General features: G+C 37.2%; 2 long non-coding RNA genes across 3 annotated transcripts; both read left to right on the top strand.

The window, feature by feature from the left end:
* The first annotated feature begins 1,485 nt into the window (after nt 1-1,485).
* On the top strand, nt 1,486-3,883 carry LOC120352598. Its single transcript, XR_005571951.1, has 2 exons — nt 1,486-2,515; nt 3,066-3,883. It is a non-coding gene; the product is annotated as an uncharacterized LOC120352598 (long non-coding RNA).
* Nucleotides 3,884-7,285: 3,402 nt separating this feature from the next.
* LOC120352597 lies at nt 7,286-11,228 on the top strand. Of its 2 annotated transcripts, none has more exons than XR_005571950.1 (3): nt 7,286-7,560; nt 8,116-9,857; nt 10,416-11,228. It is a non-coding gene; the product is annotated as an uncharacterized LOC120352597 (long non-coding RNA). The 2 variants fall into 2 exon arrangements; XR_005571949.1 differs by having other exon boundaries at nt 10,413-11,228.
* Nucleotides 11,229-12,369: the final 1,141 nt, after the last annotated feature.

Here is a 12,369-nt window from a genome sequence, read left to right as displayed (position 1 = left end):
GTTTGTATCTTTATTCAATATTCACTAGTTCCTTTTTTGTGACACAATTTAATATCAAGTGTTTTTGAATAATATCAAAATTATAAATAGAGAGAATAAATAATAGATTGGATAGATTAAATAATTAGATTACATTAGATTAAATAATATCTTTTTTAATATCAAGATTTTTAAATTTGTATCTTTATTCAATATTTACTAGATCCTTTTTTGTGACACAATTTAATATCAAGTCATGGCAATTTTTAATATTATTCATCTTTAACAATGTATGGTGAAATATTTATTGAACCAAGTTTGATAATTCTACTTGGCACTATATCTATTGAATTTGTTATTTAAATTAACAGTTAACCTTCAATCAATTGTGTATAAGATTATCAATGAAAGTTTTGTCATTTTCAGCAGATTGATGATGAACAACTAAACAAACAATATTGTGGAGATACATGTGAATTATAATGGAGATGCCACCAGATATTCAATGCATTGGAGAGCAGCTCTACTACCAAAGTGGAGATGTGGATCACTGGATGTGGTATGAGATATCTGGTAACCATATTTTCAGTAGTCAAGACAGGATAGAATTCTCTAACACTTCCCTATTCTAACACAGATATCAAGCTAGGGCTGGGATGTTTATGGTGGTTACTATTATGACACAGTTCATCCCGACCCTTTGGCAGTGCCATGTTCTATCCGGTTGGTTCTGAGTCCAATGGGTGCTTTCAAGTTAGAGTCAACTGACCTGCAGATCGCATTTCCGCGTGCCAACAACTGGACGAACATGTGCTACTGTTAGATTGTGGTTTATGGATGGCTGTGGAGTAAGAAAATCACCTTGAATAGGGTTTGAGTTGTCAGGGTCCCTGTAGGATATTTGCAGTTGTCAGTCGACTATTACATTTCTGATCAGTGCCCTTTGTGGTGGTGCCACAGCTTTTTCATGATGGTTGCGGGCTCAGTACAGCACTAATTTGATGAGCAGGTGGTACTGTTACACTGTGGCCTGGTCTGACTTGTTCTATGAGACTGGCGATGCAAATATTAGATTGTAGTGCCTTCAGCAAACTTAGGGATGGGGGTGTGAGAATTATCTGTCTTAAGAATTAGAATTAAGAAAGATACGTTTATATCTGAGGCTGGAGTGATATTAAGTATAGTCTCTAGCCTTTGCTAGTTGGCGGGGTGAAGCCTCTAGCCTTTGCTAGTTGGCGGGGAAGGGAAAATATAGCCTCTAGCCTTTGCTAGTTGGCGGGGAAGGGAAAATATAGCCTCTAGCCTTTGCTAGTTGGCGGGGGATGGGAAAACGAAGCCTCTAGCCTCATCTACAGTCTTAAATTGCATGCATTTTAGTTTTAGTATTTAGAAAATACAAATATAAGTTGAGAATTAAGATGAAGTATGTGAAATATAGCCTCTAGCCTTTGCTAGTTGGCGGGGTTAAGCCTCTAGCCTTTGCTAGTTGGCGGGGTTAAGCCTCTAGCCTTTGCTAGTTGGCGGGGTGAAGCCTCTAGCCTTTGCTAGTTGGCGGGGAAGGGAAAATATAGCCTCTAGCCTTTGCTAGTTGGCGGGGTTAAGCCTCTAGCCTTTGCTAGTTGGCGGGGGATGGGAAAACGAAGCCTCTAGCCTCATCTACAGTCTTAAATTGCATGCATTTTAGTTTTAGTATTTAGAAAATACAAATATAAGTTGAGAATTGAGATTGAAGTATGTGAAATATAGCCTCTAGCCTTTGCTAGTTGGCGGGGTTAAGCCTCTAGCCTTTGCTAGTTGGCGGGGTGAAGCCTCTAGCCTTTGCTAGTTGGCGGGGTTAAGCCTCTAGCCTTTGCTAGTTGGCGGGGTGAAGCCTCTAGCCTTTGCTAGTTGGCGGGGTGAAGCCTCTAGCTTTGCTAGTTGGCGGGGAGAATGGAAATCACCGCTATCTTGTGATAGCCTTGGGTTAATCTTAGTTTTAACATAATTTTAAGTCTTAACTTGCATGCAATTTACTTAATAGGTGACACTTCCCATCGGTAGGGGAAATGCACAAGGTATTTTGCATCAAAGAGGGTGTATCACCCTTGGAGATGCTGGGAAGTGGAGATATTCTTGAGAAATTCAAGAGTTTTTTACTTCTCTACTCTACTAAGTATCTTTAAGAGTGAGAGACTCTCATAGATACTGTAGAGTACAACATTCACGCCTGGCGGTCCTTAGTTTAGTGATAAGTTCAATCTATGATTAGCAACTATTTATCATCATTTTTTGATACTTTAAAATTAGAGATATTCTTGAGAAATTCAAGGGTTCTCTAATGAGTATCATTGAGAGTAAGAAACTCTTATTGATACTGTCTTGTACAAACATACACTCCTGTTGATTCAGGTATTCTCTTAGTTCAGTCCAAGTTAAGATTTGTAACTGTTTATCTACATTATATAAAATTGCTTTGTTTTGTAAGTGCTTTACAAGTTTGTTGCAGCTTAGCCTACCAAATGAATCCAAGTGCACCATTGTAGATATTTTTTAAAAGGTTAGTAGACTCTTTCATTAATTTATACTCATCTAGATATTTTCAGACTCAAGCTCCATGATATTATCACTCATTTATTAATTTTTCTTAGAAATTATTATCAATTCTTATTGTTCCTAGACAATTTGCAAAGCATATTCGAATTTTTTCAGTTTGTATCTTTATTCAATATTCACTAGTTCCTTTTTTGTGACACAATTAATATCAAGTGTTTTTGAATAATATCAAAATTATAAATAGAGAGAATAAATAATAGATTGGATAGATTAAATAATTAGATTACATTAGATTAAATAATATCTTTTTTTAATATCAAGATTTTTAAATTTGTATCTTTATTCAATATTTACTAGATCCTTTTTTGTGACACAATTTAATATCAAGTCATGGCAATTTTTTAATATTATTCATCTTTAACAATGTATGGTGAAATATTTATTGAACCAAGTTTGATAATTCTACTTGGCACTATATCTATTGAATTTTGTTATTTAAATTAACAGTTAACCTTCAATCAATTGTGTATCAATGAAAGTTTTGTCATTTTCAGCAGGATTGATGAACAACTAAACAAACAATATTGTGGAGATACATGTGAATTATAATGGAGATGCCACCAGATATTCAATGCATTGGAGAGCAGCTCTACTACCAAAGTGGAGATGTGGATCACTGGATGTGGTATGAGATATCTGGTAACCATATTTTCAGTAGTCAAGACAGGATAGAATTCTCTAACACTTCCCTATTCTAACACAGATATCAAGCTAGGGCCGGGATGTTTATGGTGGTTACTATTATGACACAGTTCATCCCGACCCCTTCGGCAGTGCCTTGTTCTATCCGGTTGGTTCTGAGTCCAATGGGTGCTTTCAAGTTAGAGTCAACTGACCTGCAGATCGCATTTCCGCGTGCCAACAACTGGACGAACATGTGCTACTGTTAGATTGTGGTTTATGGATGGCTGTGGAGTAAGAAAATCACCTTGAATAGGGTTTGAGTTGTCAGGGTCCCTGTAGGATATTTGCAGTTGTCAGTCGACTATTACATTTCTGATCAGTGCCCTTTGTGGTGGTGCCACAGCTTTTTCATGATGGTTGCGGGCTCAGTACAGCACTAATTTGATGAGCAGGTGGTACTGTTACACTGTGGCCTGGTCTGACTTGTTCTATGAGACTGGCGATGCAAATATTAGATTGTAGTGCCTTCAGCAAACTTAGGGATGGGGGTGTGAGAATTATCTGTCTTAAGAATTAGAATTAAGAAAAATACGTTTATATCTGAGGCTGGAGTGATATTAAGTATAGTCTCTAGCCTTTGCTAGTTGGCGGGGTGAAGCCTCTAGCCTTTGCTAGTTGGCGGGGAAGGGAAAATATAGCCTCTAGCCTTTGCTAGTTGGCGGGGAAGGGAAAATATAGCCTCTAGCCTTTGCTAGTTGGCGGGGAAGGGAAAACGAAGCCTCTAGCCTCATCTACAGTCTTAAATTGCATGCATTTTAGTTTTAGTATTTAGAAAATGCAAATATAAGTTGAGAATTGAGATTGAAGTATGTGAAATATAGCCTCTAGCCTTTGCTATTGGCGGGGTAAGCCTCTAGCCTTTGCTAGTTGGCGGGGTTTTTTTTTTAAGCCTCTAGCCTTTGCTAGTTGGCGGGGTGAAGCCTCTAGCTTTGCTAGTTGGCGGGGTGAAGCCTCTAGCCTTTGCTAGTTGGCGGGGAGAATGGAAATCACCGCTATCTTGTGATAGCCTTGGGTTAATCTTAGTTTTAACATAATTTTAAGTCTTAACTTGCATGCAATTTACTTAATAGGTGACACTTCCCCATCGGTAGGGGAAATGCACAAGGTATTTTGCATCAAAGAGGGTGTATCACCCTTGGAGATGCTGGGAAGTGGAGATATTCTTGAGAAATTCAAGAGTTTTTACTTCTCTACTCTACTAAGTATCTTTAAGAGTGAGAGACTCTCATAGATACTGTAGAGTACAACATTCACGCCTGGCGGTCCTTAGTTTAGTGATAAGTTCAATCTATGATTAGCAACTATTTATCATCATTTTTTGATACTTTAAAATTAGAGATATTCTTGAGAAATTCAAGGGTTCTCTAATGAGTATCATTGAGAGTAAGAAACTCTTATTGATACTGTCTTGTACAAACATACACTCCTGTTGATTCAGGTATTCTCTTAGTTCAGTCCAAGTTAAGATTTGTAACTGTTTATCTACATTATATAAAATTGCTTTGTTTTGTAAGTGCTTTACAAGTTTGTTGCAGCTTAGCCTACCAAATGAATCCAAGTGCACCATTGTAGATATTTTTTAAAAGGTTAGTAGACTCTTTCATTGATTTTTACTCATCCAGATATCCAGACTCAAGCTCCATGATATTATATCTCATTAATTTATTTTTTGTTTGGAATTATCAATTCTTATTGTTCCTAGACAATTTGTAAAGCATATTCGAATTTTTTCAGTTTGTATCTTTATTCAATATTCACTAGTTCCTTTTTGTGACACAATTTAATATCAAGTGTTTTTGAATAATATCAAAATTATAAATAGAGAGAATAATAATAGATTGGATAGATTAAATAATTAGATTACATTAGATTAAATAATATCTTTTTTTAATATCAAGATTTTTAAATTTGTATCTTTATTCAATATTTACTAGATCCTTTTTTGTGACACAATTTAATATCAAGTCATGGCAATTTTTTAATATTATTCATCTTTAACAATGTATGGTGAAATATTTATTGAACCAAGTTTGATAATTCTACTTGGCACTATATCTATTGAATTTTGTTATTTAAATTAACAGTTAACCTTCAATCAATTGTGTATAAGATTATCAATGAAAGTTTTGTCATTTTCAGCAGGATTGATGATGACAACTAAACAAACAATATTGTGGAGATACATGTGAATTATAATGGAGATGCCACCAGATATTCAATGCATTGGAGAGCAGCTCTACTACCAAAGTGGAGATGTGGATCACTGGATGTGGTATGAGATATCTGGTAACCATATTTTCAGTAGTCAAGACAGGATAGAATTCTCTAACACTTCCCTATTCTAACACAGATATCAAGCTAGGGCTGGGATGTTTATGGTGGTTACTATTATGACACAGTTCATCCCGACCCTTTCGGCAGTGCCATGTTCTATCCGGTTGGTTCTGAGTCCAATGGGTGCTTTCAAGTTAGAGTCAACTGACCTGCAGATCGCATTTCCGCGTGCCAACAACTGGACGAACATGTGCTACTGTTAGATTGTGGTTTATGGATGGCTGTGGAGTAAGAAAATCACCTTGAATAGGGTTTGAGTTGTCAGGGTCCCTGTAGGATATTTGCAGTTGTCAGTCGACTATTACATTTCTGATCAGTGCCCTTTGTGGTGGTGCCACAGCTTTTTCATGATGGTTGCGGGCTCAGTACAGCACTAATTTGATGAGCAGGTGGTACTGTTACACTGTGGCCTGGTCTGACTTGTTCTATGAGACTGGCGATGCAAATATTAGATTGTAGTGCCTTCAGCAAACTTAGGGATGGGGGTGTGAGAATTATCTGTCTTAAGAATTAGAATTAAGAAAGATACGTTTATATCTGAGGCTGGAGTGATATTAAGTATAGTCTCTAGCCTTTGCTAGTTGGCGGGGTGAAGCCTCTAGCCTTGCTAGTGGCGGGGAAGGGAAAATATAGCCTCTAGCCTTGCTAGTTGGCGGGGAAGGAAAATATAGCCTCTAGCCTTTGCTAGTTGGCGGGGGATGGGAAAACGAAGCCTCTAGCCTCATCTACAGTCTTAAATTGCATGCATTTTAGTTTTAGTATTTAGAAAATACAAATATAAGTTGAGAATTAAGATTGAAGTATGTGAAATATAGCCTCTAGCCTTTGCTAGTTGGCGGGGTTAAGCCTCTAGCCTTTGCTAGTTGGCGGGGTGAAGCCTCTAGCCTTGCTAGTTGGCGGGGTTAAGCCTCTAGCCTTTGCTAGTTGGCGGGGTGAAGCCTCTAGCCTTTGCTAGTTGGCGGGGTGAAGCCTCTAGCCTTTGCTAGTTGGCGGGGAAGGGAAAATATAGCCTCTAGCCTTTGCTAGTTGGCGGGGTTAAGCCTCTAGCCTTTGCTAGTTGGCGGGGGATGGGAAAACGAAGCCTCTAGCCTCATCTACAGTCTTAAATTGCATGCATTTTAATTTTAGTATTTAGAAAATACAAATATAAGTTGAGAATTGAGATTGAAGTATGTGAAATATAGCCTCTAGCCTTTGCTAGTTGGCGGGGTTAGCCTCTAGCCTTTGCTAGTTGGCGGGGTTAAGCCTCTAGCCTTTGCTAGTTGGCGGGGTTAGCCTCTAGCCTTGCTAGTTGGCGGGGTTAAGCCTCTAGCCTTTGCTAGTTGGCGGGGTGAAGCCTCTAGCCTTTGCTAGTTGGCGGGGAGAATGGAAATCACCGCTATCTTGTGATAGCCTTGGGTTAATCTTAGTTTTAACATAATTTTAAGTCTTAACTTGCATGCAATTTACTTAATAGGTGACACTTCCCCATCGGTAGGGGAAATGCACAAGGTATTTTGCATCAAAGAGGGTGTATCACCCTTGGAGATGCTGGGAAGTGGAGATATTCTTGAGAAATTCAAGAGTTTTTACTTCTCTACTCTACTAAGTATCTTTAAGAGTGAGAGACTCTCATAGATACTGTAGAGTACAACATTCACGCCTGGCGGTCCTTAGTTTAGTGATAAGTTCAATCTATGATTAGCAACTATTATCATCATTTTTTGATACTTTAAAATTAGAGATATTCTTGAGAAATTCAAGGGTTCTCTAATGAGTATCATTGAGAGTAAGAAACTCTTATTGATACTGTCTTGTACAAACATACACTCCTGTTGATTCAGGTATTCTCTTAGTTCAGTCCAAGTTAAGATTTGTAACTGTTTATCTACATTATATAAAATTGCTTTGTTTTGTAAGTGCTTTACAAGTTTGTTGCAGCTTAGCCTACCAAATGAATCCAAGTGCACCATTGTAGATATTTTTTAAAAGGTTAGTAGACTCTTTCATTGATTTTTACTCATCCAGATATCCAGACTCAAGCTCCATGATATTATATCTCATTAATTTATTTTTTGTTTGGAATTATCAATTCTTATTGTTCCTAGACAATTTGTAAAGCATATTCGAATTTTTTCAGTTTGTATCTTTATTCAATATTCACTAGTTCCTTTTTTGTGACACAATTTAATATCAAGTGTTTTTGAATAATATCAAAATTATAAATAGAGAGAATAAATAATAGATTGGATAGATTAAATAATTAGATTACATTAGATTAAATAATATCTTTTTTTAATATCAAGATTTTTAAATTTGTATCTTTATTCAATATTCACTAGTTCCTTTTTTGTGACACAATTTAATATCAAGTCATGGCAATTTTTTAATATTATTCATCTTTAACAATGTATGGTGAAATATTTATTGAACCAAGTTTGATAATTCTACTTGGCACTATATCTATTGAATTTTGTTATTTAAATTAACAGTTAACCTTCAATCAATTGTGTATAAGATTATCAATGAAAGTTTTGTCATTTTCAGCAGGATTGATGAACAACTAAACAAACAATATTGTGGAGATACATGTGAATTATAATGGAGATGCCACCAGCTATTCAATGCATTGGAGAGCAGCTCTACTACCAAAGTGGAGATGTGGATCACTGGATGTGGTATGAGATATCTGGTAACCATATTTTCAGTAGTCAAGACAGGATAGAATTCTCTAACACTTCCCTATTCTAACACAGATATCAAGCTAGGGCCGGGATGTTTATGGTGGTTACTATTATGACACAGTTCATCCCGACCCCTTCGGCAGTGCCTTGTTCTATCCGGTTGGTTCTGAGTCCAATGGGTGCTTTCAAGTTAGAGTCAACTGACCTGCAGATCGCATTTCCGCGTGCCAACAACTGGACGAACATGTGCTACTGTTAGATTGTGGTTTATGGATGGCTGTGGAGTAAGAAAATCACCTTGAATAGGGTTTGAGTTGTCAGGGTCCCTGTAGGATATTTGCAGTTGTCAGTCGACTATTACATTTCTGATCAGTGCCCTTTGTGGTGGTGCCACAGCTTTTTCATGATGGTTGCGGGCTCAGTACAGCACTAATTTGATGAGCAGGTGGTACTGTTACACTGTGGCCTGGTCTGACTTGTTCTATGAGACTGGCGATGCAAATATTAGATTGTAGTGCCTTCAGCAAACTTAGGGATGGGGGTGTGAGAATTATCTGTCTTAAGAATTAGAATTAAGAAAAATACGTTTATATCTGAGGCTGGAGTGATATTAAGTATAGTCTCTAGCCTTTGCTAGTTGGCGGGGTGAAGCCTCTAGCCTTTGCTAGTTGGCGGGGAAGGGAAAATATAGCCTCTAGCCTTTGCTAGTTGGCGGGGAAGGGAAAATATAGCCTCTAGCCTTTGCTAGTTGGCGGGGGATGGGAAAACGAAGCCTCTAGCCTCATCTACAGTCTTAAATTGCATGCATTTTAGTTTTAGTATTTAGAAAATACAAATATAAGTTGAGAATTAAGATTGAAGTATGTGAAATATAGCCTCTAGCCTTTGCTAGTTGGCGGGGTTAAGCCTCTAGCCTTTGCTAGTTGGCGGGGTGAAGCCTCTAGCCTTTGCTAGTTGGCGGGGTGAAGCCTCTAGCCTTTGCTAGTTGGCGGGGAGAATGGAAATCACCGCTATCTTGTGATAGCCTTGGGTTAATCTTAGTTTTAACATAATTTTAAGTCTTAACTTGCATGCAATTTACTTAATAGGTGACACTTCCCCATCGGTAGGGGAAATGCACAAGGTATTTTGCATCAAAGAGGGTGTATCACCCTTGGAGATGCTGGGAAGTGGAGATATTCTTGAGAAATTCAAGAGTTTTTTACTTCTCTACTCTACTAAGTATCTTTAAGAGTGAGAGACTCTCATAGATACTGTAGAGTACAACATTCACGCCTGGCGGTCCTTAGTTTAGTGATAAGTTCAATCTATGATTAGCAACTATTTATCATCATTTTTTGATACTTTAAAATTAGAGATATTCTTGAGAAATTCAAGGGTTCTCTAATGAGTATCATTGAGAGTAAGAAACTCTTATTGATACTGTCTTGTACAAACATACACTCCTGTTGATTCAGGTATTCTCTTAGTTCAGTCCAAGTTAAGATTTGTAACTGTTTATCTACATTATATAAAATTGCTTTGTTTTGTAAGTGCTTTACAAGTTTGTTGCAGCTTAGCCTACCAAATGAATCCAAGTGCACCATTGTAGATATTTTTTAAAAGGTTAGTAGACTCTTTCATTGATTTTTACTCATCCAGATATCCAGACTCAAGCTCCATGATATTATATCTCATTAATTTATTTTTTGTTTGGAATTATCAATTCTTATTGTTCCTAGACAATTTGTAAAGCATATTCGAATTTTTTCAGTTTGTATCTTTATTCAATATTCACTAGTTCCTTTTTTGTGACACAATTTAATATCAAGTGTTTTTGAATAATATCAAAATTATAAATAGAGAGAATAAATAATAGATTGGATAGATTAAATAATTAGATTACATTAGATTAAATAATATCTTTTTTTAATATCAAGATTTTTAAATTTGTATCTTTATTCAATATTTACTAGATCCTTTTTTGTGACACAATTTAATATCAAGTCATGGCAATTTTTTAATATTATTCATCTTTAACAATGTATGGTGAAATATTTATTGAACCAAGTTTGATAATTCTACTTGGCACTATATCTATTGAATTTTGTTATTTAAATTAACAGTTAACCTTCAATCAATTGTGTATAAGATTATCAATGAAAGTTTTGTCATTTTCAGCAGGATTGATGATGAACAACTAAACAAACAATATTGTGGAGATACATGTGAATTATAATGGAGATGCCACCAGATATTCAATGCATTGGAGAGCAGCTCTACTACCAAAGTGGAGATGTGGATCACTGGATGTGGTATGAGATATCTGGTAACCATATTTTCAGTAGTCAAGACAGGATAGAATTCTCTAACACTTCCCTATTCTAACACAGATATCAAGCTAGGGCTGGGATGTTTATGGTGGTTACTATTATGACACAGTTCATCCCGACCCTTTCGGCAGTGCCATGTTCTATCCGGTTGGTTCTGAGTCCAATGGGTGCTTTCAAGTTAGAGTCAACTGACCTGCAGATCGCATTTCCGCGTGCCAACAACTGGACGAACATGTGCTACTGTTAGATTGTGGTTTATGGATGGCTGTGGAGTAAGAAAATCACCTTGAATAGGGTTTGAGTTGTCAGGGTCCCTGTAGGATATTTGCAGTTGTCAGTCGACTATTACATTTCTGATCAGTGCCCTTTGTGGTGGTGCCACAGCTTTTTCATGATGGTTGCGGGCTCAGTACAGCACTAATTTGATGAGCAGGTGGTACTGTTACACTGTGGCCTGGTCTGACTTGTTCTATGAGACTGGCGATGCAAATATTAGATTGTAGTGCCTTCAGCAAACTTAGGGATGGGGGTGTGAGAATTATCTGTCTTAAGAATTAGAATTAAGAAAAATACGTTTATATCTGAGGCTGGAGTGATATTAAGTATAGTCTCTAGCCTTTGCTAGTTGGCGGGGTGAAGCCTCTAGCCTTTGCTAGTTGGCGGGGAAGGAAAATATAGCCTCTAGCCTTTGCTAGTTGGCGGGGTTAAGCCTCTAGCCTTTGCTAGTTGGCGGGGGATGGAAAACGAAGCCTCTAGCCTCATCTACAGTCTTAAATTGCATGCATTTTAGTTTTAGTATTTAGAAAATACAAATATAAGTTGAGAATTGAGATTGAAGTATGTGAAATATAGCCTCTAGCCTTTGCTAGTTGGCGGGGTTAAGCCTCTAGCCTTTGCTAGTTGGCGGGGTTAAGCCTCTAGCCTTTGCTAGTTGGCGGGGTGAAGCCTCTAGCCTTTGCTAGTTGGCGGGGTTAAGCCTCTAGCCTTTGCTAGTTGGCGGGGTGAAGCCTCTAGCCTTTGCTAGTTGGCGGGGTGAAGCCTCTAGCCTTTGCTAGTTGGCGGGGAGAATGGAAATCACCGCTATCTTGTGATAGCCTTGGGTTAATCTTAGTTTTAACATAATTTTAAGTCTTAACTTGCATGCAATTTACTTAATAGGTGACACTTCCCCATCGGTAGGGGAAATGCACAAGGTATTTTGCATCAAAGAGGGTGTATCACCCTTGGAGATGCTGGGAAGTGGAGATATTCTTGAGAAATTCAAGAGTTTTTTACTTCTCTACTCTACTAAGTATCTTTAAGAGTGAGAGACTCTCATAGATACTGTAGAGTACAACATTCACGCCTGGCGGTCCTTAGTTTAGTGATAAGTTCAATCTATGATTAGCAACTATTTATCATCATTTTTTGATACTTTAAAATTAGAGATATTCTTGAGAAATTCAAGGGTTCTCTAATGAGTATCATTGAGAGTAAGAAACTCTTATTGATACTGTCTTGTACAAACATACACTCCTGTTGATTCAGGTATTCTCTTAGTTCAGTCCAAGTTAAGATTTGTAACTGTTTATCTACATTATATAAAATTGCTTTGTTTTGTAAGTGCTTTACAAGTTTGTTGCAGCTTAGCCTACCAAATGAATCCAAGTGCACCATTGTAGATATTTTTTAAAAGGTTAGTAGACTCTTTCATTGATTTTTACTCATCCAGATATCCAGACTCAAGCTCCATGATATTATATCTCATTAATTTATTTTTTGTTTGGAATTATCAATTCTTATTGTTCCTAGACAATTTGTAAAGC

The sequence above is a fragment of the Nilaparvata lugens genome, chromosome 8 (assembly GCF_014356525.2).
Source record: "Nilaparvata lugens isolate BPH chromosome 8, ASM1435652v1, whole genome shotgun sequence".
Lineage (NCBI taxonomy): Eukaryota > Metazoa > Arthropoda > Insecta > Hemiptera > Delphacidae > Nilaparvata > Nilaparvata lugens.
This window is presented reverse-complemented; position numbering and strand designations above follow the sequence as displayed.